General features: G+C 47.6%; 1 long non-coding RNA gene across 1 annotated transcript in view; it reads left to right on the top strand.

Annotated features, from left to right (window-relative positions):
* The first annotated feature begins 1,808 nt into the window (after positions 1–1,808).
* LOC119962354 overlaps positions 1,809–27,011 on the top strand; it is a 68,616-nt gene continuing 43,413 nt past the window's right edge. Inside the window, exon 1 of the long non-coding RNA XR_005459837.1 lies at positions 1,809–2,043. This is a non-coding gene — a long non-coding RNA (uncharacterized LOC119962354). The remainder of the gene's footprint in view (positions 2,044–27,011) is intronic.

Below are 27,011 nucleotides of genomic sequence, written 5' to 3'. Positions count from 1 at the left end.
AAAAGAAAGGTTGTCGAATGCAAAATTGGATTTCACCCTTCTCCCAGTGAGTTGATTCATATCTCCTCGGGACGCGTTTTGATCCGTAAACTCCTTGAAAGTTCAAATATCACTTTCCCTTGGATCCAAAATGCCAACCCCCGTTCAGTGCAGAACGGAGGCGGGTGCAAAAAATGGAACAGAGCCAGCAACCTTGAAGGTTCTCCCGACGGATCGCTCAGCCAAAGGCGAGTTGAGAAAGAACAACCATTTTAATATTGGAGCAATAAACTCAGAGGACTGCTGCAGACTGATCTCGAGAAGTGTTGACTCTGAATTTCAAAGCAAGTGTTTTACCATGGATAGCCTGTGGAGTACAATAATGTTCTTCAGTAAATCCTCCGGAGAGCTTCAGGAATACATCATTGTCACGAGGGCCCCACAGTGAGGTCCTTTGAAAAGTGATTCTATCTCGAGGAAGCAATTCTGTTAACACCGACAAGTATTTCTGCCGACACGCTTGACCTCTTTACTGCAATGTCTTTTCAGAGAGGGCTTCAGCAGTGTATTACGTCTACTTATTTAATCCAGGGTGGATTAGGCAGCTGAGTATAATTCAGAAGGAATAATGAAGCCACTTCAGGAATTAGTCAATGCTAATTATCTTTTAAAATTATTCTTTTACAGGATGTGGGTATCTGTGGCAAGGTCAGCATTTATTGCCCATCCCCAGTCGCCCTTGGGAAGGTGGTGGTGAGATGCCTTATTGAACCGCTGCAGTCCATGTGGTGTAGGCACACCAACAGTGCTGTTAGGAAGGGAGCTCCAGGATTTTGACCCAGTGAAGGAACGGTGAAAAAGGTTCCAGGTCGGGGTGGTGTGGGGTTGGGTGGGGAACATGCAGGTGATGGTGTTCTCAAGCATCTGCTGCCCTTGACCTTTCTGGTGGCAGAGGTCACGAGTTTGGAAAGTGCTGTCCAAGGAACTCCAGTGAGTTCATAGAATTGACAGCGCAGAAGGAGGCCACTCGGCCCATCGAGTCTGCACCAGCCCTTGGTAAGAGCACCCCATTTAACCCCACATTTCCAACCTATCCCCGTAACCCAGTAACCGCACCTAACCTTTTTGGACACGAAGGGCAATTTATCATGGCCAACCCACCTAACCTGCACGTCTTTGGACTGTGGGAGGAAACCGGAGCACCCGGAGGAAGCCCACACAGGCACGGGTAGAACGTGCAGACTCCGCACAGACAGTGACCCAGCCGGGAATCGAACCTGGGGCCCTGGAGCTGTGAAGCAACTGTGCTAACCACTGTGCTACCATGCTCCCAGTTGCTGCGGTGTAACTTGTAGATGGTATTCATTGATGCCACTGTGCGTCGGTGGTGGAGGGAGTGAATATTTAAGGTGGTGGATCAAGTGGGCTGCTTTGTCCATTCAGAATCCTAACACAGAATATAGAGTTCAGATGTGGTCCCATATGCACAAGATAAATTTTATGTAACCTCCATATAGGCCTGGATTTCCATTCCGGCGACAAAGTGCAACTGGCCAGCGGAGAATCTGGACTGGTCTCTGCCCACCCAAGATGTAAATTAGCCCGATCCTGGGTGTTCCTGGTGTGGCCGGGATTGATCATGGTGGTGGTTGGAAGTTCTGCTCCACTACTGTGGATGAGGGGCTGGTTTAGCTCAGTGAGCTAAACAGCTGGCTTGTAATTGCAAAGCCAGCAGCGCGGGTTCAATTCCCGTACCGGCCTCCTCGAACAGGCGTCGGAATGTGGCAACTAGGGGCTTTTCACAGTAACTTCGGTGAAGCCTACTTTGTGACAATAAGTTATTATTATTATGAAGACAGACAGTAGCTTTCAATATTCTCTGTGCAGCATCGCAGGGACGATAAGTTCTGAATTTGTTCAAGGGATAATGATATATTCTGTTGCAGGGGGATACAGGTGCCTATGGAAGAATGAATTGGACAGAACAATCGGAGTCCCTCACCATTGCTCAGCTTTGGATAGGATGCTGCTGCAGGAATTGAAACACAGATAAAAATCCTTAACGTAAGAGAGGAGAGTGAACCTTTTGTTCCAAGAGGTTGTGGTGAATGTTCTTATTTGGCAGATCTTGTGCAATAGCAGAAGATGGGTGGTTGGCCATTGAAGTCGAAGGAAATTAGAGGCAGGGTAGATATTAAATAGGTTGTTGGTCCACCATCACCCATTTAACACCATCCAGGTCAAGATCTACATCTCCGATGCTGTCTTCACAATGCCTGAAGGAATTTCAAAATCATCAGGGCTCTTGATAACGTATATGAGGGGAGACTGGGAGGAGAGTCAGTAATGGCAGGGCAGGACTCATCACTAACGAACCGGAGGGGAGATGTGTGTTGTTTCAATGTGATGAGTTGTTCAGATCTGGAATTCGCAGATTGAGAGGATGCTGACGAAAGAAGATTCAATTGTGATCTTCAAAAGGGAGTTGGATAACTATTTGAAAAGGAAAAGTAAAATAGCAGACGAGGCTACTATGGGAAAGAGCAGGGCTGGTGGGTGGACTAACTGGATCGCTCTTTCAGAGAGCTAGCACAGGCACGATGGGCAGAATGGTGCTCTTTGAGTATATTTGAAAGTTTGAATATTGGCAACTTTAATCGCTTTACACTCCATTCTCAGTCAGCACTGGTTGAAAACATTTGTGTGATAACTCGAAGAGAAGTTAGAAGTGCCAAATAGTTGCTTTGTGTCAATGTGATGATGTAATTACACACTGTAAGATTACCAGCCGTTTAAAATTCACTATAACTATGCTAGTAAAATAGTCAGCATAATCCAGTGGGAAAAGATCATTTAGGAATCCAACAGAGTGGCAGTATAAATCTTGGCAGCGATTACTGGCCCCAGGGAAGCATCTTCCGTATAATCACATAGGCCACCACAGATCATAGTTATCTACTCCAGGAAGTCTTTAATAATCAGTTCTTTCTTCTCTCTCTCTCTCTCTCTTTCTTTTACTTTTTTCGCCCTGTTTTTTTGGTGCCCCTTCTGCCTCCTCAGCCTGAAACTGCAACCTGTGACAGTACGAGAGCACTTGAAGCATCTGTATTCAGTGTTTGTCTGCAGTTTCATCAAGTGTTAGTTATTAAAATAAGCCTCCGCTGAAATAATGCAGAGCAGAATTGCAAGCAGGCGCGTCAGTCATTCAAAGCCTGGTATTTGCACAGTGTGACTTCAAGGCTTGTGTTTTGATCCGCATGCCTCTTTCTCGCACTTGCCCCAGTGTGTGCATCGGTACGCTGGAAAAGGCGGCCTTGACGAGCAGATTCGGCAGTCCCCCTACAGCTCGCAAATTGCAGACTTTCAAATGGTATTGGCAAAAATGTGCCCAGTGAAAAATTGCAATCCTTCACACCCCATTTTAATTCTTCGTCCACCGTTCTCTGTGCTCTCGTTTGGTTAGCTATGGGGGACCGGCTTGATGGGAAAGCTGACTGAAATTGCAACACTTTCAACCGCCAACACTCAGAAATGCAAACGGGAATTCCACTAAATTCCCTGAAGTGCAGTCGTGTTTCAAGGAGGGGCCAAGGTCAGTGAAAGGTAGCCGTTGTGATGCAGGATTATGGAGTTGGATGCTGTGCTCTGGTCAGAAGGAACACAAAGGTTGTGAACAACAGCAGCAAGAACCGCAGGGCGCATTTATATATCGCCTGCTTCCGAGAAACGTCACCAGATTTCTATCAAGCAAAATTTGTCACCGAGCTAAATAAAATGATATTTGGACACACGGTTCAAAGCTCGATCAAAGCGGTACTGAGGCCGAGAGTTTAGGGAGGGCATTACACAGCAAAGGATAGCGGACACCACAATGCGCGGAGCAATGAAAATCAGGAATGCACACGTGGCAACAATTGGAGGAGCCCAGTGATCTTGAAAGCTTGAAGGTCTTAGGGGAGACAGTGGCGCAGTGGTGTTGTCACTGCCCTAGTAAACCAGAGACCCAAAGTAATGCTCTGGGACTCAGGTTCAAATCCTGCCACTGCCAATGGTGAAATTTGAATTAATTAAAAGTCTAAAGCCATTGCCGATTGTCATAAAAAACCCATCTGGTTCACTAATGTCCCTTTAGGGAAGGAAATCTGCCGTCCTTACCCGGTCAGACCTACTCCAGACTGACAGCAATGCAGTTGACTCTTAGGGATGGGCAATAAATGCACGCCCCGTGAACGAGGTTGTAGCGGGAGGGATGTTGAAAACAGGGATGAGAATATTGAATTAAAGATGCTGCCAGAGGTGACGGGAGAATGGAACTTAGTGTGTTAGAACGCATCAGACAAGCTCATGTTTGCAGAGGGAGCAAGGAGTGAGACCACACAGGAGAATTGAGTCTCAGGGCCGTTTGCTGTACGCTTCCCTATGTTCGTCATTTTGCTTCTGGGGCTCTGCAATTCCCAATGAATTGCCAAAGGTGCTGCAAATAATCTGCAACTTCCTTAACGTGAATTAATTAATAATTTAGTCATCTTCATTGTCACAAGTAGGCTTACATTAACACTGCAATGAAGTTACTGTGAAAAGCTCCTAGTCGCCACATTCCGGCGCCTGTTCGGGTACACAGAGGGAGAATTCAGAATATCCAATTCAGCTAACAAGCACGTCTTTTGGAACTTGTGGGAGGAAACCGGAGCACCCGGAGGAAACCCACGCAGACACGGGGAGAACGTGCAGACTCCGCACAGACAGTGACCCAAGCCGGGAATCGAACCTCGGATCCTGGCGCTGTGAAGCAACAGTGCTATCCACTGTGCTACCGAATTACCTTCGGGCAGCACGGTAGCACAATTGGATAGCACTGTGGCTTCACAGCGTCAGGGTCCCAGGTTCAATTCCCCGCTGGGTCACTGTCTGTGCGGAGTCTGCACGTTCTCCCCGTGTCTGCGTGGGTTTCCTCCGGGTGCTCCGGTTTCCTCCCACAGTCCAAAGGCGTGCAGGTTAGGTGGATTGGCCATGATGTATTGCCCTTAGTGTCCAAAAAGATTAGGAGGTGTTATTGGGTTACAGGGATAGGGTGGAGGTGAGGGCTTAAGTGGGTTAGTGCAGACTCGATGGGCCAAATGGCCTCCTTCTGCACTGTATGTTCTATCACTGCAGGATGAGCACAGTAAGAGATTTTGGGTGGGAGTAGGGTCTGCCAGTAGGATCTTCCGGTCCCGCTGAATGTGACTCCCCGTGGTGGTTCCCCAGCGGTGGGATGGCTAAGCCACACAAAAGGCCATAGACATTGACGGGACTGGAAGCAGGCTATCTGCCCCACGCCGTCGGGAACATGCAAAGTGCTGATCCGTATACATCAGCAGCCAATTAACAGGCTGGAAGCCCTATTCCTGCTCCCCCTTCACCACCATGTGTTCCTCCAACCTCCACAGTAGGAAATCAGGTGGGCGGGCTTTGGTGTAAGTATGGCCAAGCCGTAGTGGATCCCGAGGAAGGTCAAGGGGATCATCCCATTGCTAATGTGCCCCACTGCCACTGTCAGGCTGCAGAATGGGTTCCCCAAGGATTGTGGGGGTTGGGTAAGCTTGGGCTGTGGGTGAAGGATTGAACCTGAACCCTCCTCTGGGATGGGGATTTTGTGTCTGGACTGCTCCTTCCATCCTTTGGCAACCTAAAGATCACCCCTGGCATGGTGATCGCAGGCAGCTCTCTGTTCGAAATCATCATCCTGGTCTGACTATTTAAATTCTGAAGTGACCACCTCACCCTGAACCACTCTGCCTGACAGCTGATGAGCAGTTCAGGCAGTTCAGTGAATAATCAATACAGGAACACTTTCCCTTTCATAACATCGGCTTTCTCAGCCTTTGAAACTTCCACTTTTTGAAGTGTTAGAACCTTCCTAGAAAGCCCTCAACACTTCAAACCCTGAGGTCCTTTGAAATGCCAATCATCCATTCAATTTCACAGAGCAGTACCTTTCACTAGCCTGTGATTGACAGGTTTATGGTTCAAACCCAGCTGTTCAGGAGTTTGTTTATTTTTCTTTACCTTCATGCTTGAATGCACCTGAAGTACCCTTTATTGATCCTAAATTCAATGTTTCTAAACACTACTGTTTTGATTTTTAAAATAAATTTAGAGTGCACGTTTCTTTTTTTTTCAATTAAGGGGCAATTTAGCGTGGCCAATCCACCTACCCTGCAAATCTTTGGGTTGTGGGGGGTGAGACGCACGCAGGCACGGGGAGAATGTGCAAACTCCACATGGACAGTGACCCGGGTCCCCGGTGCTGTGAGGCATCAGTGCTAACCACTGTGCCACCGTGCTGCCTTCACTATTGTTACGATTGACATCTCCTGACCCTTTGAACAATACCAAGTGTTTTCTGCAGTTACAAAAGAGGAAGTGAAACCACTTAGTGTGGGGGGGGCGTTTCCTGTTATTCCTGAGTTGGTGGGGATACCCCTTCTTGATCATGGGTTAGGGATGCTCCGCTTGTCAGGGAGGGTCGTCATTCGCGCTGTGGGGGTGGGAGGTGGGGTCTGCTGCAGAATGTTGGATCGGGGCGCCTGTTCCAAATGGCACCCCAAACCGGAGATTGATGGGAATCTGACGCACTTGCCGCTCTGCATATATTTGCATACCAAGAGACTCTGACTCACACCTGGGGATCGCTCCTCGAGCCAGTGGAGACCAGTCTCTATCCTCCGCTGGCAGGAGCACTCAGACTCTGGATCGGAGAATCCCGCCCATTGTTCCTTCCCAACAGAGCAAGCAGGGAAGTGAACTGAGGAATTATGAGTGACCCCTAAGACCCTTGTACTTGTTTTGATTGGTTGAACCTGTAACAATACTACAGGGACAATTTGCAAACGTGGTTTATGATTGACGACTGTTAAAGCTTCATTTGAGCCAGTATGGGTTCAAGTGTTTTATTCCACTCCAATCTAAATTATTTTCATAAATCCACCTGACGCGGAGAATGTGTACGTATCGATCATGTGACTTCGATAAGTCCTGGTTATAGGTGTAATTGGTTAAAGAGTAGATGAAAATAAATTGATGCACTAAAATGTTGACAGCGAAGGTAATACGCACAAATAATAGCCCATCACCAGAGCAGCAGTGAGCAGGTTCGGGTACCATTCTATGGATACTGCTACTTATTTCACATAACAGGAAAAGGTTATGATGGGATGTCTAGTTTCGAGGCTCTCTTGAGATGCTAAGTGGAGAAATTAAGTGTATCCCTCAACAGACCTTAGTGGACAAGTTTGTGCCCCATGGTTTGAGATTCATGGTCACAAACTCACTTCAGTCTCTTCTTTTTTTAAGAGTATCTTCACACACTTTTTTTCTTTGGGGAATTGGGAGGGAAAGGATTTCTGAGCTGATTATCAGCCCCTTGAACCACGTTATGAATGCCCCTTCCGCAGCCAACAAGTCCTGGCGTTGGACACGATCCTGGAGTTTCTGGGGATGCTATCCATTGTGCCACAAGCCTGCCTGGGACATTCTCCTTTACCTTCCACTTACGGACGAGGTGACGCATCGTCCATGGCCCGCGTGTATTTTTTATGAGCACAGCCCACTCACTTTCATGGAGGTTGAAGCCAGGCACCTCTACTGTTGGGTCAATGGAGGGACATTGGTCCTCCAAGCTTCATGCTTCTGATTTCCATCCATATGAATGGTGGGTTGATACCAGCTGCAAGGGTGTTAGCGTCTTGTTTCCCTGAACGGTCAACACCATTTTAAATGCTGCTATGGTGGGTTTTGCAAGCACCTTTTTAAATGGGAAGGCCGGTGTTTCTTGTGGCTTTTTTCATCTCATGGAGCACAGTGGTATCATGGCACAATTCAGGCAGGGAAATGCCGGACAGCACCCCGGACCACTCTGTCGGAGTGGGCTGAAATGTTCACCGTTATGCACGAGGATTTGAAACTGAAGCACCTGCCGGCGTCGCGCGTTCTCGGGAGGTGGGGGAGGGGAGCCTACATTTTTGGTGCCGCTCCGCGGTCCGGGTCCGCCATGTCCCATGGAGTGGCTGCTGCAGGCCAGCGGTGTGCGCATGCGCGGACTCCCGACCGGAAGTGCGGGGCAACGTATCCGGGGGCTGGTTTAGCACAGGGCTAAAGAGCTGGCATTTAAAGCAGACCAAGGCAGGCCAGCAGCACGGTTCAATTCCCGTGCCAGCCTTCCCGAACAGGCACTGGAATGTGGCGACGAGGGGCTTTTCACAGTAACTTCATTTGAAGCCTACTTGTGACAATAAGCGATTTTCATTTCATTTCATTTTCATTTCAACCGCAGCCAGAGCTGCGAGAAGCACTGTGGGACCCTGCCAGCCCCCTGCAGATGGGAGAATCACTCAGGACTGTCTTAAGGTCTGGCGTGGGGACATAACCCCATTATTGGAGAATCCAGCCCAGGGAGTACACAGTAAATGGGAATATACTAAGAAGGGTAGATGAAGTGTGAGATCTTGGCGTACAGGTACACAGGACCCTAAAGGCAGCAGTTCAAGTGGACAAGGTTGTTAGAACAAAGAACAAAGAACAAAGAAAAGCTTAAGCTTGCATACGGTGGAGGTACCCATCCTAATAATAATAATCTTTATTGTCACAAGTCGGCTTACATCACCCCTGCAATGAATTAAGTGTGAAAAGCCCCTAGTCGCCACACTCCGGTGCCTGTTCAGGTACACAGAGGGAGAACTCAGAATGTTCAATCCACCTAACAGCATGTCAAAGAACGAAGAAACGTACAGCGCAGGAACAGGCCCTTCAGCCCTCCAAGCCTGCGCTGTCCATGCTGCCCGTCCAAACTACAATCTTCTACACTTCCTGGGTCCGTATCCCTCTATTCCCATCCTATTCATGTATTTGTCAATATGCCCCTTAAGCGTCACTAACGTCCCTGCTTCCACCACCTCCTCCGGCAGCGAGTTCCAGGCACCCACTACCCTCTGTGTAAAAAACTTGCCTCGTACATCTCCTCTAAACCTTGCCCCTCGCAACTTAAACCTATGCCTCCTAGTAATTGACCCCTCTACCCTGGGAAAAAGCCTCTGACTATCCACTCTGTCTATGCCCCTTATAATTTTGTAGACCTCTATCAGGTCGCCCCTCAACCTCCATCGTTCCAGTGAGAACAAACCGAGTTTATTCAACCACTCCTCATAGTTAATGTCCTCCATACCAGGCAACATCCTGTAAATCTCTTCTGCACCCTCTCTAAAGCCTCCACTACTTCTGGTAGTGTGGCAACCAGAATTGAACACTATACTCCAAGTGCGGCCTAACTAAGGTTCTATACAGCTGCAACATGACTTGCCAATTCTTATACTCAATGCCCCGGCCAATGAAGGCAAGCATGCCGTATGCCTTCTTGACTACCTTCTCCACCTATGTTGCCCCTTTCAGTAACCTGTGGACCTGTACACCTAGATCTTTCTGACTTTCAATACTCTTGAGTGTTCTACCATTCACTGTATATTCCCTACCTGCATTAGACCGTCCAAAATGCATTACCTCACATTTGCCCGGATTAAACTCCATCTGCCATCTCTCCACCCAAGTCTCCAAATGATCTAAATCCTGCAGTATCCTCTGACAGTCCTGATCGCTATCCGCAATTCCAGCAATCTTTGTGTCGTCGAAAACTTACTCATCAGACCAGTTACATTTTCCTCCAAATCATTTATATATACTACGAACAGCAAAGGTCCCAGCACTGATCCCTACGGAACACCACTAGTCACAGCCGTCCAATCAGAAAAGCACCCTTCCATTGCTACTGTCTGCCTTCTATGACCTAGCCAGTTCTGTATCCATCTCGCCAGCTCACCCCTGATCCTGTGTGACTTCACGTTTCGTACCAGTCTGCCATGAGGGACCTTGTCAAAGGCCGTACTGAAGTCCATATAGACAACATCCACTGCCCTACCTGCATCAATCACCTTTGTGAGCTCTTCGAAAAACTCTATCAAGTAAGTAAGACACGACCTCCCCTTCACAAAACCATGCTGCCTCTCGCTAATACGTCCATTTGCTTCCAAATGGGAGTAGATCCTGTCTTGAAGAATTCCCTCCAGTAAGTTCCCTACCACTGACGTAAGGCTCACCGGCCTGTAGTTCCCTGGATTATCCTTGCTACCCTTCTTAAACAAAGGAACAACATTGGTTACTCTTCAGTCCTCCGGGACATCACCTGAAGACAGTGAGGATCCAAAGATTTCTGTCAAGGCCTCAGCAATTTCTTCTCTAGCCTCCTTCGGTATTCTGGGGTTGACCACATCCGGCCCTGGGGACTTATCTACCTTAATATTTTTCAGGATGCCCAACACCTCGTCTTTTTGAATCTCAATGTGACCCAGGCTACCTACGCATCCTTCGCCAGACTCAACATCCACCAATTCCTTCTCTTTGGTGAATACCGATGCAGAGTATTCATTTAGGACCACACCCATTTCCTCTGGCTCCACACGTGGATTCCCTTGCCTATCCTTCAGATGGCCAACCCTTTCCCTGGCTACTCTCTTGCTTTTTATGTACATGTAAAAAGCCTTTCCTTACCCCTATTTGCCAATTGCATTTCGTGAACCCTTTAACCCTCCTGACTTCTTGCTTCAGTTCGTTCCTACTTTCCTTATATCCCACACAGGCTTTGTCTGTTCCCAGCCTTCTAGCCCTGCCAAATGCCTCTTTTTTTCTTTTTGACAAGGCCTACAATATCTCTCGTTATCCAAGGTTCCCGAAATTTGCCGTATTTATCCTTCTTCCGCACAGGAACATGCCGGTCCTGAATTCCTTTCAACAGACATTTGAAAGACTCCCACATGTCAGATGTTGATTTACCCTCAAACATCCTTCCCCAATCTAGGTTCTTCAGTTTCCGTCTAATATTGTTAGAATTAGCCTTCCCCCAATTTAGTACATTCACCCTAGGACCACTCTTTTTGTTGTCCACCAGCACTTTAAAACTTACTGAATTGTGGTCACTGTTCCTGAAATGCTCCACTACTGAAACGTCTACCACCTGGCCGGGCTCATTTCTCAATACCAGGTCCAGTACAGCCCCTTCCCTAGTTGGACTATCTGCATATTGTTTTAAGAAGCCCTCCTGGTGCTCCTTACAAACTCTGCCCCATCTAAGACGCTAGCACTAAGTGAGTCCCAGTCAATATTGGGGAAGTTGAAGTCTCCCATCACAATAACGCTGTTCTTTTCCAAAATCTGTCTACCTATCTGCTCCTCTATCTCCCGCTGGCTGTTGGGAGGCCTATAGTAAACCCCCAACATTGTGACTGCACCCTTCTTATTCCTGATCTCTACCCATATAGCCTCGCTGCCCTCTGAGGTGTCCTCCCGTAGTATAGCTGTGATATTCTCCGTAACCAGTAGCGCAACTCCACCACCCCTTTTACACCCCCCTCTATCCTGCCTGAAACATCTAAATCATGGAACGTTTGGCTGCCAAGAAAGCATATGGAATGTTCTCCTTCATTGGCAGAGATATAGAATATAAAAGTAAGGATATAATGTTGGAAACACTGGTGTGGCCACAACTGGAATATTGTGCGCAGTTCACGTCACCACATTACAGGAAGGACATTATTGCTCTGGAGAGAGTACAGAGGAGGTTTACAAGAATGTTGCCAGGGCTAGAAACGTGTGAATACGAGGAGAGATTACATAGGGTTGGGGTTATTTTCCTTGGAACAAAGAAGGCTGAGGGGTGACTTAATCGAGGTGACAATATTATGAGGGTGATGTGCGATCAATGAGCACAGAAACGAAGGAGTAGTCCGAATCGAAGGCTTTAATCTACAAGAAGTGTGCCCAGCAGCTTGAGTACAAAAAGAACGATGACTGCTGGGAAACACGGGTTCTTATACTCCGCCTCGTGGGCGGAGCTACCTTCCTCTCGACCAATGGGGAGACAACACTTGGGCCAATGGGCAGTGAGCCTTCTCCACCAAAAGCAGCTCACACTCCCAGGTACCGTAGTACCTCTAGTCATACCTCTACCACATTGGGGAAGAGATAGGTTGGACAGGATGAATTTGTTTCCCCTGGTGAAGAATTCTTGAACCAGGGGACATAGATTGAAGATAGGCGGCAGAAGGTGTAGAGGGGACATAAGGAAAAACTTTTTACTCAGAGGGTAGTGGGAGTCTGGAATTCACTGCCCGAGTTGGTGGTGGAGGCAGAGACCCTAAACTCTTTTAAAAAGTAGCTGGATTTAAGCTCGAGGGCCATGGACCGGGCGCAGGAAGGTGGGATCAGAAAGGGTATCCTGTGGCTGGCATGGACAAGATGGGTCAACTGGCCTCCTTCTGTGCTGTAAGTTTTCTATGATCTTATGATTCTAAATTCTCGAGAATATTTTGTGTAATCCCTCCTCACTATTTAACCCTTAGAGTCCAGGTATTGTTTGATAAATCTACATGGCACTTCTTCCAAGGTGAACACATTGTTCCTAAAATGAAGTTTTCAGAACTGAACACAAACTTTTGGTGCAGAGGGATCTGGGTGTTCGAGTGCATGAATCACAAAAGACAGGCACAGCAACTAATTAGGAAAGCTAATAGGAAGTTACTGTTTTGATTATTACTAGAATTGATTGTTACTAGAATTGATTACAAAAGTTGGGAGGTTTTGTTCCAGGTAATTGTCATAATATACACACAGGTATATGATGGTGCACAGACAGGCATTGACTGACACACAGGATGACCAGTGAACACACAGAACACAGCAGCCAATCACCAGACAGGACATAACCACTATAAAGCCAGAGGGCACTAATTTTCCCGCTCTCTCGGGATCCGGCCTCTGAGACAGTCAGAGCTCGTGAGCAGCAACCAGAGCAAACACCATGTGGTAGTAAGATAGTCTGGTCAGGTTAGCCTCAGGTCTCCAGTCAACTCAGCATAGTGTGAAGCCACAGTTAAAGTTTGTATAATAGTTAAGAGTTCAATAAAACAGAGTTGCATTTCTTCAAGTGTTGGAAGCCTGTCTCACTCACTGCTATGGTAAATGCAGTCCTCGCAGACCCAGCTTACCCAATACATCAGTAGTGAGATCACATCTGGAGTATTGTGTACAGCATTGGTCTCCTTATTTAAGGAAAGATGTAAATGTGTTAGAAGCAATTCAGAGAATGTTTACTCGCCTAGTATTTTGAGGAAAAGTTGGAGAAGTTAGGTTTGAATCCACTAGAGTTTAGAAGAGGAAGAGGTAACTTCGAACATAGAATCACTACAGCGCAGAGGGTGGCCATTCGGCCCATCAGGCTTTGCACCGACCCTTTGAAAAAACACCCCGCCTAGGCCCAGTCCCCAATCCCCCGCCCTATTCCTGCAGCCCCACCCTAAGGGGCAATTTAGCAAGACCAAGCCTCCTAACTTGGACTGTGGGTGGAAACCCGTGCACCCAGAGGACACCCACGCAGACACGGGAAGAATGTGCAAACTCCACATTGACAGTGACCCGAGGTCAGAATCGAACACTGGTCCCTGGTGCTGTGAGGCAGCTGTGCTAACCACTGTGCCACCGTGCCGTTGCAATTAAAACATGCAAGATCCTGAGGGGTATTGAGAGGGTGGATATGGAGAGGATGTTTCTTCTTGTCGGAGAATCGAGAGCTGGGGGGGTCACTGTTTGAAAATAAGGGGTCACTCATTTACGGCAGAGATGGGGAGAAATGTTTTCTCGGTGGATCGTGAGTCTCTGAAACTCTTTCTCAAAAGACAGTGGAAGCAGAATCTTTGAATATTTTTAAGGCAGAACGAGATAGATTCTTGATCAGCAAAGAGGCGAAAGGTTATCGAGGCGGGCAGGAACATGGGGTTGAGGTCGCAATCAGATCGGCCTTGATTGTATTGAGTGGCGGAGCAAAGTGGAGGGGCCGAATGGACTACTCCTGCTCTTAACCCGTATGTTTGTATGTACTCCAGGTGGGGTCAAACGTGGGGTTTTCTGACTTAGAGACAGAAACGGTGCCGCTGAGGCACAAATTAATCTCACAACCTCGTGCGTGATCTTTGCTAAACAAAATGGCTACCTTGTTTATCAATGCAACAGCTGTCACAGCTCCTCAAAAGCAGTTAGTTGCATGTGAAATGCTTTAAGACGTTCCTGAGACACGATAAGACGCAGCGCAAGTGCAAGTCCTTGTAAGAGATCAGTGCCGTTTGCACAGTTAAATAATCAGCGGCATCAGAATGAATTGGCATTGGAGGTCATTTAAGAAACCCACCACCCCCGAGAAAAAAAGATTCTCAGAAACCTTGTCTGGCGCCCCATTGAAATAATTTCACATTAACCTGCGTTCATTTAGAAATGCGGGAATTGGAAACATTGCTGAATGCCGGATTGGAAATATTTCCCAGGGACAACCCAAATGCAATGGTTCCTGATCTCAGAAGCCTTTTTTTGTTTTGTGCATGCTGCTACTAGAAGCTGTATTCTGCAGTTTGCCTGCTTCATTTTGTTTGAGCCGGCGCTCTAACACAGTTGCAAATGACTGGTAGGCATGACATGGATAACAAAAGCAGATGGAGTCAAAAAAAAAATGAAGGTTTAATTATAGTAATTATCGACAGCAGCAGGAGAACAGGCCATGCAAAGCTGAGAGTCTTCAGAGTGAAGTAAAATAAAATGAGTCCCGGAGAACAGGCGTATTTAGCTGCTCGACAGTAATTCCACAGGCTCAAAAAGCGGGGCCTCCTGAAACATGACATTTTCAGAAAGGCGGTTGAGACAGCAGCGTCTTGTTGGCTTGTTGTCGCTTCCTGTTCTACGCCGTTTACATGTTTTGACACTATTTTATTGCACTGATCCAACAAATGCAAATAGTATGTTGGAGGATACTCTCAGTGTTATCAAACAGCATATCATCTGACCTGCTGTTCAAAAAGGCCAGCCATGAATGTGTCACCTGTTAGTAACGAGCAGTTACAGCTGGTTGACCACAGCAATTTCTAAGCAGGTATAATTACCTCGATTTACCTATGTTGATCAGTGGCCTGAAAGGAACAACCAAGGTTAATAGATAAACATCACTACTGTGCTCTCGAGCGTGCCACAGGATATTAAAATTATATTTTTAAAGAAACAATTTCGTTTAAACGCTACATATCTTCAGCGCAAGTGTGTCACACGAATCACAGTTCTAATCGGCGCTGGAGCTGGGGAGGGGGGGACGAAGAGATTTTTTTATCTTGCTCAGGGAGCTGTGATGATCTGGAATAGTGCAGTGCCTGAAGCACTGGTCGAATCGGTTTCAATCGTAACCTTCAGAAGGGAAATAGGAGATCTGCTGGAAAAGGGGGAAAGTCGGGGCAGCACGCTGGCGCAGTGGGTTAGCCCTGCTGTCTCACGGCGCCGAGGTCCCAGGTTCGATCCCGGCTCTGGGTCACTGTCCGTGTGGAGTTTGCACATTCTCCCCGTTTTTGTGTGGGTTTCGCCCCCACAACCCAAAGATGTGCAGGGTAGGTGGATTGGTCATGCTAAATTGCCCCTTAATTGGAAATAAAATGAATTGGGCACTCTAAATTTGTAAAAAAAAAAAAGAACAGGGGCAAAGCATTGCAGGGCGATGGAGAAGGAGCAAAGGGAGTAATTGGGTAGCTCTTTCAGAGGGGGTGGCACATACCTGATGGGCCGTAAGGCCTGCTTCTGTGCTGAATGACTCTATAAAGAGTTTGCAACAAAGTGGAAGATGTCATTCTTTTTTATTCGTTCTTGGGATGTGGACATCGCTGGGCTGGGCCAACATTTTCTGCCCATCCCTAATTGCCTTGGAACTGAGTGGTTTGCTAGACCATTTCAGTGGGGAGCAGTTAAGAATGAACCGCATCGCTGTGTGGCTCTGTAGTCACAAGTTCGGCCTGACCGGGTAAGGATAACCGATTTCCTTCCCTGAAGGACATTAGTGAACCAGTTGGGGTCTTCCGACAATCGGCAATGGTTTCATGATGACTTTTAATTAATTTTTTGTTTTGGCAAATTCAAATTTCAACATTTGCCATAGTGGGATTCAAACCCAGGACCATAGAGCATTAGCCTGGGTCTCTGAGTGACAAGTCCAGTGATAATACCACCACGCCACTGCCTCCCCATTAGTGTTAGTGATGCAAAACACACTTCCAAGAGCATTAAAGAACAAAGAATAAAGAAAAGTACAGCACAGGAACAGGCCCTTCGGCCCTCCAAGCCTGCGCCGACCATGCTGCCCGTCTAAACTAAAATCTTCTACACTTCCGGAGTCCGTATCCCTCTATTCCCATCCTATTCATGTATTTGTCAAGACGCCCCTTAAACGTCACTATCGTCCCTGCTTCCACCACCTCCTCCGACAGCGAGTTCCAGGCACCCACTACCCTCTGTGTAAAAGACTTGCCTCGTAAATCTCGTCGAAACCTTGCCCCTCACAGCTTAAACCTATGCCCCCCTTGTAATTGACCCCTCTACCCTGGGAAAAAGCCTCTGACTATCCACTCTGTCTATGCCCCGTATAATTTTGTAGACCTCTATCAGGTCGCCCCTCAACCTCCATCGTTCCAGTGAGAACAAACCGAGTTTATTCAACCTCTCCTCATAGCTAATACCCTCCATACCAGGCAACACCCTGGTAAATCTCTTCTACACCCTCTCTAAAGCCTCCACATCCTTCTGGTAGTGTGGTGACCAGAATTGAACACTATATTCCAAGTGTGGCCTAACTAAGGTTCTATACAGCTGCAACATGACTTGCCAATTCTTATACTCAATACCCCGGCCAGTGAAGACAAGCATGCCGTATGCCTTCTTGCCTACCTTCTCCACCTGTGTTGCCCCTTTCAGTGACCCGTGGACCTGTACACCTCTCTGACTGTCAAAACCCTTGAGGGCTCTACCATTCACTGTATATTCCCTATCTGTATTAGACCTTCCAAAATGCATTACCTCACATTTGTACGGATTAAACTCCATCTGCCATCTTGTGGTAGTTAGTACTAGAGGTATTACGGTACCTCTGAATAATGCTGTAAGACCATTGGTGTGGGAGGTACCTGAGACTGCTGTTTCATTGGTTATGCCTGCCTGCTGGTTCCGCCCAGTAAGGCGGAGTATAAGAGCCCGTATTTCCCCAGCAGCTGCCTTCTGTGTCTGCGCTGCGGGGGGAAACATCTAGTACATTAAAGCCTTCACTCGCTTCTGGAGTTATTGACCGTGCATCACATCTCTCCGCCCAAGTCTCCAAACGATCTAAATCCTGACAGTCCTCATCACTATCCACAATTCCACCAACCTTTGTGTCGTCTGCAAACTTACTAATCAGACCAGTTACATTTTCCTCCCTATCATTTATATAAACTACGAACAGCGAAGGTCCTAGCACTGATCCCTGTGGAGCACCACTGGTCACAGTCTTCCATCCTTACCATGGAAGCCAGAAGAATCTTGCTACTGTTTCTGGGATCAGAACAGAGACATGGGAACCTTAAGCATTGACGAACAGTGATTCCAAGTTCCGACATACCACCAGAAATTGATCAGAGGAAGACAACAGCTGTCTGGATTTTGACCGGGACCCGATTCCATTGTTTTTTACATAGAATTTACAGTGCAGAAGGAGGCCATTCAGCCCATCGAGTCTGCACTGGCTCTTGGAAAGAGCACCCTACCCAAGGTCAACACCTCCACCCTATCCCCATAACCCAGTAACCCCACCCAACACTAAGGGCAATTTTGGACATTAAGAGCAATTTATCATGGCCAATCCACCTAACCTGCACATCCTTGGACTGTGGGAGGAAACCGGAGCACCCGGAGGAAACCCACGCACACATGGGGAGGATGTGCAGACTCCACACAAACAGTGACCCAAGCTGGAATCGAACCAGGGACCCTGGAGCTGTGAAGCGATTGTGCTATCCACAATGCTACCGTGCTGCCCCTAAGCATTGTTAATGCTTCTTTACGTGTCATTCCCCATCTGCCAAATTAGGAGAAACATGCATATAGCTGGCATATAGCTGGCACGAGCCTATAGCTCACAGAACCTCGCATCTAAGAAAGAAGTTGTTGGCGAGATCATGCACGTCGCACACGTGACAAGTATCAGAGAGAGCGCGCGGCTCAAAATATGGTAACATCTGATGGACAATTCCTTGGGTTTACCGGGAAAACTAATTCGAGGCTGAGACTAATCATTTCTAAGCAATTCCACCTTACAAGTGGTCCTATCTATTGTCTCTTTACCAATTTGATATGCAGGGAGCACTGTCCTCGGAAAGCAAAGGGAATCAAGTTGTGTGTGGTGAACGGTTTTTCATAGAATCTGTTTAAGGGCAATTTGGGTGGAATTACTTCGATTCCACTGCAGCTGGGATCGATGCCTATTGTTATGTTCAGCTTCGACGTTCTAATCTCATTATTGGGTGGTTGGTGAATTCACCATTTGTTATGAGAATCGCAGGGTGCATTGTGAGAGGAGGTGATTGTTCCAATTTATACATTCGTGATGGTCCTAGGCTTCCACCAGCTCTGATTATTTTAATCCCCCGTCTCCTGTTTCTATTCCCTCTGCGAGCGTTTACCTCAGGGTCGAATCTTCACTCCCCACGGGAGTGCATTGCAGATTCATCCCTGAGATAAACCATATTTATGAGGGGATTAGAGGGATGGATTTGCAGCCCCACACACTCAAAGCAGGTAACAGCATTCCAGGAAAGAGAGAGAGAGAGAGAGAAAGCATCATGTGAAACCATGGCTGCCTGTGAGTCTGCAATTTTCCAATCATTTGTTTTAATGGGTAAGAACTCATAAATTGTGTTGCTGGGATTTTCCATGATGCCCTCCATGGGAGTGGGGAATGGATCCTCTCATTTCCCCATAACTCTCATTTGACTTGGCTTCCGTCGTCATTTGTACAAAAGAATAATGCCGCTACTGTCGACCTAATGTGCTTAGCCTGAGTTAACTCTGCGATCAATAGAGAGGAGCTTTCACTGTTTATCCTTTTCAATTCTTTAATAATCTCGCAGGCTCTGAATCCTCACAAACCTTCCCGCTTCCATTGATCTGGGCCGGGATTCTTCCAAATGGCGGCTAAGTGTTGACGCCCGCGTAAACACCGGAGTGTTTCACGCCGGCGTCAACGGGCCTCTTGGCCCAACGGTTCTGTGGCCCACAGGGGGCCAGCACGGCGCCGGAGTGCTCCGCGCTGCTCCGGATGCCGTTACGCTGCCCTGCACTGCCGGCCCCGCAGAGCCACATAGTGGGCCGGTGCGGAAGAAGGTAGGCCCCCCTCCAGATTGCGTGCGCCCGCCGATCAGAGGCCCTCCCTGGAGACCGATCCCCCCCCCCCCCACCAGGACGGCCACCGCAGCCGCGACGCGGAGCTCCCGCCCGGTGGAACCAAACGTGAACCATGCCGGCGGGAACTCGGCCGGTCGGCCGCAGAGGATCGCCGCGGGGGCCTCTTTCAACATCCCCCGACCGCCGCCGCTAAGACCGCGACACGCTCGACTGCCGCCGATTGTCCGGTCACCGGAGGTTCGCGTCACGGCGTCGGACCCGATGGCGGGTCTGAGCCCCCATTCTCCGTCCCCGCTCCGAGCGCGATTCTGGCGCGGAGGCTTGGAAAATCCCGGCCCCTATATTCCATGACGAACCACCAGTTGCAACATCAACTCAATATTCTACAAGGTTTCCGTTATGCATCTGGGAATACATTCCTGCTGTTAAAAGGTCATGTGATGTGTCGTGACGTCAGCAGTGTTTGCCCAGATGTTTGGGCAGATCATCACCTCATGAGTCACATCTCTCAAAAACCGCCGGTCATGTTTGACAGGAATCCAGGGTGAGCAGCTCAATGCCTTCAAATGCGAGATGTCGGAATACTGAAGCCAACAACAACTGAGCAGACCATTGAGAAACCAGACAAAGTATTCGCAAGATTCAGAATGCTGGAGCAGATTGTCAGTGATTATGGTACACAGTTTACTTCAAAAGTGTTTGAGGATTACTTGAAAGGGGACTACATATCAAGCCAGCTCCAGATCATCGAATGGATTGGCCAAACGGTTTGTGCAATCATTAAACCATTCTATCAAAGCAAGAAGGACCAGGGAACATTATTAAGACAAGTAAACAAATCTCTAATATCTTAACAAAATACTGTACATGCTACCACGCCAAGGTCACCGGCAATGCTGTTGTTCAAGAGGAACCTACGAGCACAGTTTGATTTGTCAACTCCCCTGGTACTTCAGAGATTGTCAAAATGACAACAAACACAAAGTGCTCGGAGGGAGGAACACTCCCTCATGGGCAGCACAGTAGCACAGTGATTAGCACTATTGCTTCACAGCACCAGGACCCCCAGGTCCGATTTCTGGCTTGGGTTACTGTCTGTGCGGAGTCTGCACGTTCTTCCCGTGTCTGCGTGGGTTTCCTCCGGGTCCTCCGGTTTCCCCCCCACAAGTCCCGAAAGACGTGCTGTTAGGTGAGTTGGACATTCTGATTTTTCCCTCTGTGTACCCGAACAGGCATCGGAATGTGGCGACTAGGGGCTTTTCACTGTTACTTCATTGCAGTGTTAATGCAAGCCTACTTGTGACAATAAAGATTATTATTATGAACTCTAAAAGGCAAGTATTCAACTAGGGAGAGAGAATGGTAGCTAGGAGATACTAACGAGAAAGGTACCAGCTATGATCTAGAGAAGACAGGTCAAACATCATATACCGTACAGACGGATGTTGAAAGAGTTTGGCGATATCACGCTGATCAGTTTCTTGCCGCACCAAGTGAGTTTGCAGAGACTTCTCAAGAGATTCAACACTTGGAAAATCTAGGGAGCAATACTTTACAACAGAGGTCAGAGATATCGACAAGTTTAGGTTATTTTTCTGTGGATATTTCAATGCTTATAGTGACAGACACTGAAATTTAAAAAAAATAAATAAATTTAGAGTACCCAATTCATTTCTTTTTCCAGTTAAGGGGCAATTTAGCGTGGCCAATCCACCTAACCTGCGCATCTTTGGGTTGTGGGGGGCGAAACCCGCGCAAACACAGGGAGAATGTGCAAACTCCACACGGACAGTAACCCAGAGCCGGGATCGAACCTGGGACCTCGGGTGTCGTGAGGCAGCAGGGCTAACCCACTGCGCCACCGTGCTGCCCTGAAGATTCTGAAAGAACAATTCAAGAAGTGGCATCTACAGAAAGGAATGGGGACATTTCCGAGGTCACAAGTAGCCAAGTTCAAGAACGCCCGAATTCTGCCAAGAAGGAATAAACATCCACCACAGAAGCTGTCTCAGTGAATTGTGAGCATGTAGCGAAATAATACATATGGGGATATATTGTGCAAATGTCAGTTGGTGTCATTGTGCAAATGAAGTAAAGAGGGATGGGTGTTATGTATCTGGGAATACATTCCTGCTGGTTATGTGTCACGGGATGTGTAGCGATGTCAGCTGAGTGTTTGCACAAACTTTGAGCAACACCTCTGATAAATTTCTTCTCGTGTTTCACAAGAATCCAGAGAGTGGGAACCTCCATACAGTTATAATAACGACCTTTTATTGTCACAAGTATGAAGTTCCTGTGAAAAGCCTCTTGTCGCCACATTCTGGCGCCTGTTCGGGTAAGTCGGTGCGGGAATTGAACCCGTGCTGCTGGCCTTGTTCTGCATCACAAACCAGTTGTCTAGCTCACTGAGCTAAACCGCTTTGCTGCAACAAAGAAGATATAACAGTTGCTGTCCGATATCCAATCGCAAGAGCAGAAAACAAATGATATGTGTTTAAAATAATTCCGTATGGCAAAAATAGTTATAAAATAGTGGATTGGAGACAAGAAATCATCATAATGTACTTATTCTTCGAACGCAGGTTACCAACGAACCGTCTGAATTTCATTTCTACAATTGACTGCGGCTGAAATTGTCAGTTGGCGTAATGCCATCGTGTTACGTCATTCTTTGATTGACACAATGATGTCATCAAAATTAGTTTTTTTTTGTTCGTGGGATGCGGGTGTCTCTGGCTAGGCCAATATTTATCACCCATCCCTAATTGCCCTGGAGACGGTGGTGGGGAGCCGCCTGTTGAATGGCTGCAGTCCATGCGGTGTAGGTACACCCACAGTGCTGTTAGAGAGTTCCAGGTTTTTGACCCTGTGAAGGGACAGTGAAGGAACGGCGGTATATTTCCAAGTCAGGATGGTGAGTGACTGGGAAGGGAACCGCCTGGTGGTGGTGTCCCCCATTGATTTGCTGCCCTTGTCCTTCTAGATGGTACAGGTCGCGGGTTGGGGAGGTGCTGTTGAATAATAATACTATTTCAGTGCCACAAGTAGGCTGACATTAACACTGCACTGAAGTTACTGTGCAAAGCCCCTCGTCCGGCGCCTGTTCGGGTAATGAGCCAGTACGGGAATTGAACCCGCGCCGTCGGCCTTGTCCTGCGTTACAAACCAGCTGTCTAGCCCACTGAGCTAAACCAGCTCTTCCTGACTTGCGGTTGAAAATTTAGAGCTCAGGCCCCCACTCCAAGCAGCGGAGAGGAGGCCTCAAAACATTGGGTGGACATGGACCGAGTCTAAAAAGGCAGTAGTGACTCACACCACCGCTCCCTCCCTCCCTCCCCTCCCACCCCCACCCCCAACAATCAAACTTAGTTGATTCTCCTGATTTTGAGTCAGCGAGTCGGCCACTTTAATGCAGGGAGTTAGTTATTGAATCAAGCCAAACCACAATTCTGGGTCCGTAGCAGTGAGGCGAATTAATTGCCTCTGATGCACGTCCTGTCAATCTAGTGCCACCCAACATTGAGAATGATTTTCCAACAGGTATTGGGGGATTGGATTTTGGTTGTTTCCCAAGCACCTGTCGCAAATATCTATGCGACAGGGGCCTCACTGAGCAAAAGTCACAGAATTCCAGACAAATAACTCTTGAATCTGCTTGTCTGTTCACTCTGCAGAAGGCTTGACTAGAAACTGCTGTGTAAATATCTTCGACTGTCAGAACATCCTACAGAGTTATGTTCACAGATATTGATGTAATCCATTAACTCCACCAAGGCTAATCTCTTGGTGTAACAAAATATTCCAGCAGCTGTATTTAACAAGAGGAACAAGGAATTGTGAAGCAAGCCTTCTCAGATTTTTTTTTGTCTCTGGAATGAAGGGTTAGGGAGGGAACGTGGGGAGGAGTGGTGGGGTTTTTTTTTTATTCGGAATGGTATCTATAATTAAGTAATTTGCTTTCTTTTTAAACAGTGCCCTCTTCCAGTGCAGGATTTCCGTTGCCAGCAGTGGGGAAGGAGGGGAGGGGCGGGCATCGTCGCAGGCAGGACAGGACATTTGGGGAACTACTAAAAGTCAATGGCTTTCCAAATTTTCCCATCCAGCCCACAACAATACCCATTGGTGGTCGGGCTGGGCAACCTCGTCCCAGGTCTGTTCATTGTGCGTGTGTGTATGTATCTCAGGGTGTGTGTGTCTGTGTGTGTGTATGTATCTCAGGGTGTGTGTATGTATGTATCTCAGGGTGTGTGTGTGTGTGTGTGTATGTATGTATCTCAGGGTGTGTGTGTGTGTGTGTGTATGTATGTATCTCAGGGTGTGTGTGTGTGTATGTATCTCAGGGTGTGTGTGTGATCTGTATCTCAGGGTGTGTGTGTGTGTGTGTATATGTATGTATCTCAGGGTGTGTGTGTGTATGTATCTCAGGGTCTGTGTGTGTGTGTGTATGTATGTATCTCAGGGTGTGTGTGTGTATGTATCTCAGGGTGTGTGTGTGTGTGTGTATGTATCTCAGGGTGTGTGTGTATGTATCTCAGGGTGTGTGTGTGTGCGTATGTATGTATCTCAGGGTGTGTGTGTGTGTGTATGTATCTCAGGGTGTGTGTGTGCGTATGTATGTATCTCAGGGTGTGTGTGTGTGTGCGTATGTATGTATCTCAGGGTGTGTGTGTGTGTGTGTATGTATCTCAGGGTGTGTGTGTGTGTATGTATGTATCTCAGGGTGTGTGTGTGTGGTATCTCAGGGTGTGTGTGTGTGTGTGTATCTCAGGGTGTGTGTGTGTGTATGTATCTCAGGGTGTGTGTGTGTATGTATGTATCTCAGGGTGTGTGTGTGTGTGTGTATGTATCTCAGGGTGTGTGTGTGTGTATCTCAGGGTGTGTGTGTGTGTATGTATGTATCTCAGGGTGTGTGTGTATATATATGTATCTCAGGGCGTGTGTGTGTGCATCTATGTATCTCAGGGTGTGTGTGTGTGTATATATTTGTATCTCAGGGTGTGTGTGTGTGTATGTATGTATCTCAGGGTGTGTGTGTGTATGTATCTCGGTGTGTGTCTGTGTGTGTGTGTGCATCTATGTATCTCAGGGTGTGTGTGTGTATATATGTATCTCAGGTGTGTGTGTGTGTATGTATGTATCTCAGGGTGTGTGTGTGTGTGTATGTATGTATCTCAGGGTGTGTGTGTGGGTATGTATCTAGGGTGTGTGTGTGTATGTATGTATCTCAGGGTGTGTGTGTGGGTATGTATCTCAGGGTGTGTGTGTCTGTGTAAGTATGTATCTCAGGGTGTGTGTGTGGGTATGTATCTCAGGGTGTGTGTGTGCGTATGTATGTATCTCAGGTTGTGTGTGTGCGTATGTATCTCAGGAGGTGTGTGTATGTATCTCAGGTCGTGTGTAGTGTGTGTGCGTAAGTATGTATCTCAGGTTGTGTGTGTGCGTATGTATCTCAGGAGGTGTGTGTATGTATCTCAGGTCGTGTGTAGTGTGTGTGTGTAAGTATGTATCTCAGGGTGTGTGTGTGGGTATGTATCTCAGGGTATGTGTATGTATGTATGTATCTCAGGGTGTGTGTGTGGGTATGTATCTCAGGTTGTGTGTGTGTGTATGTATGTATCTCAGGGTGTGTGTGTGGGTATGTATCTCAGGCGGTGTGTGTATGTATCTCAGGCTGTGTGTAGTGTGTGTACCTTTGGCTATGTCGGCGTGTGCGTGTATTTCTGTGTATCTTGGTGTGTGTGTAACTTGGTGTGTGTATCTTGGTGTGTGGGTGTACCTCGATGTGTGTGTGCATGTCGGTGTGTGTGCATATATATCTTGGTGTGTGTGTATCTCGGTGTGGTATCAGTGTATATATTTGTAATTGTATATCTGCGTGTACATTTACACCTGTGCATACATTTGTTTGTATTTCTGTACGTATGTGTATTTGTGCCTGGATGTTGGAGTATGTCTGTGTGCATATTTGTGTTACAGGACTGGGATGGGAGACCGCGCAGCTAATTCTTTCCTCACCAGTCCACTGATCGTAATAATAGCGTAAATGTTTAATTCACTCACCAAAATGATCAACTGTTTACCTTCGCTAATATCAGCTGCATAAAGGAAACTTCAATCGGGCTTCTTTCAATAAACGCAGAATAATTGATATATTTTTGAATCATAGAATTTACAATGCAGAAGGAGGCCATTCTGCCCATCGAGTCTGCACCGGCCCTTGAACCCCACTTGAGCCCACACCTCCACCCTTTCCTCGTAACCACACCTAACCATTTTTTTGAACACGAAGGGCAACTCAGCATGGCCAATCCATCTAACCAGCACATCTTTGGACGCGGGAGGAAACTGGAGCACCCAGAGGAAACCCACATGGACACGGGGAGTCCTGTAAGGCTCCCATCATGGCTGGCATGGAGAAGAAACCCCCTGCGCATGCGCAGGAAACACGGCAGCAGTTCTGCGCATGCGCCAGAACACAGTGGAGGTCCTGCACATGCGCCAACTCGCGCCGGCCGGCGGAGGCCCTTCGGCGCCGGTTGGTGCGGCGCCATCCCCTCCAACGCCGGCCTCGCCCCCGGAAGTGCGGAGGATTCCGCAACGTCTGGGCAGCCCGACGCCGGAGTGGTTCACGCCGCTCTTTGGCGCCTGTATGGGCCGCCCTGCCGACTCCGGGAGAATCCCGGCCAAGGTTTCTAGAGAGATTGGTGCAAGGGACACTTTAAAAAGGATAAAGTTCAGCAAGGTCATGATGTTGCTGATCTGACAAAGTTCCAATGACAGTAGATCTGGAAGTCCTTTTGGTTGAATCGTTGGCAAAGTGCTGCATTTGATAACTCTTGCTTGACACAACTTCGCAGGCTATCAAAATACAGATGAATTATCCTGAGGTGAGAATTTTCTGGTTGAACGTGAACTCATTCTGGACTGCAGGCAATATAGAGAGAGAGAGAAAGAGAGGGAGGGAGGGAAACAGTCATCCTTCACAATCTGCTCTCAAGGCACCAAGTTAAAAATGAAATTTCGGGCAGCACGGTGGCCTAGTGGTTAGCACAACCGCCTCACGGCGCTGAGGTCCCAGGTTCGATCCTGGCTCTGGGTCACTGTCCGTGTGGAGTTTGCACATTCTCCCTGTGTCTGCGTGGGTTTCGCCCCCACAACCCAAAAATGTGCAGAGTAGGTGGATTGGCCATGCTAAATTGCCCCTTAATAGAAAAAATAATTGGCTAATCTAAATTTTTTTTTAAAATGAAATTTCCAGAGAGACCCTCTCCCAGGCCAGGTGTTTTCAACCAAACAGCAAGAGCCTAAGGCCACGCAACAGCAGTTTTGTTTCTTCAGCTCAAATAAACAAAATAACTTTTCCCTCACCGGGTATCTGCTGGTCCCCGTTCCAGCAGCCGGCCATTAGGAAACCCGCAGGCTGCCGGCGGACTGGAGGATGCTTCTTGCAGACTTTGTATCTGTATGTCTGTGTGCGTTTGCATGTCTTTTTGTGCGTGTCTTTCTTTATTTGTGTATTTTTGTGTGTGTATACTTACCTGTTTGTGTATGTATGTGTGTGCATTTCTAACGATAATCTTTATTAGTGTCACAAGTAGGCTTACATTAACACTGCAATGAAGTTACTGTGAAAATCCTCCAGTCAACACGCTCCGGCGCCTGTTTGGGTACACAGAGGGAGAATTCAGAATGTCCAACTCACCTGACAAGCACGT

This window comes from Scyliorhinus canicula, chromosome 2 (assembly GCF_902713615.1).
Source record: "Scyliorhinus canicula chromosome 2, sScyCan1.1, whole genome shotgun sequence".
Taxonomy (NCBI): Eukaryota; Metazoa; Chordata; class Chondrichthyes; order Carcharhiniformes; family Scyliorhinidae; genus Scyliorhinus; species Scyliorhinus canicula.
This window is presented reverse-complemented; position numbering and strand designations above follow the sequence as displayed.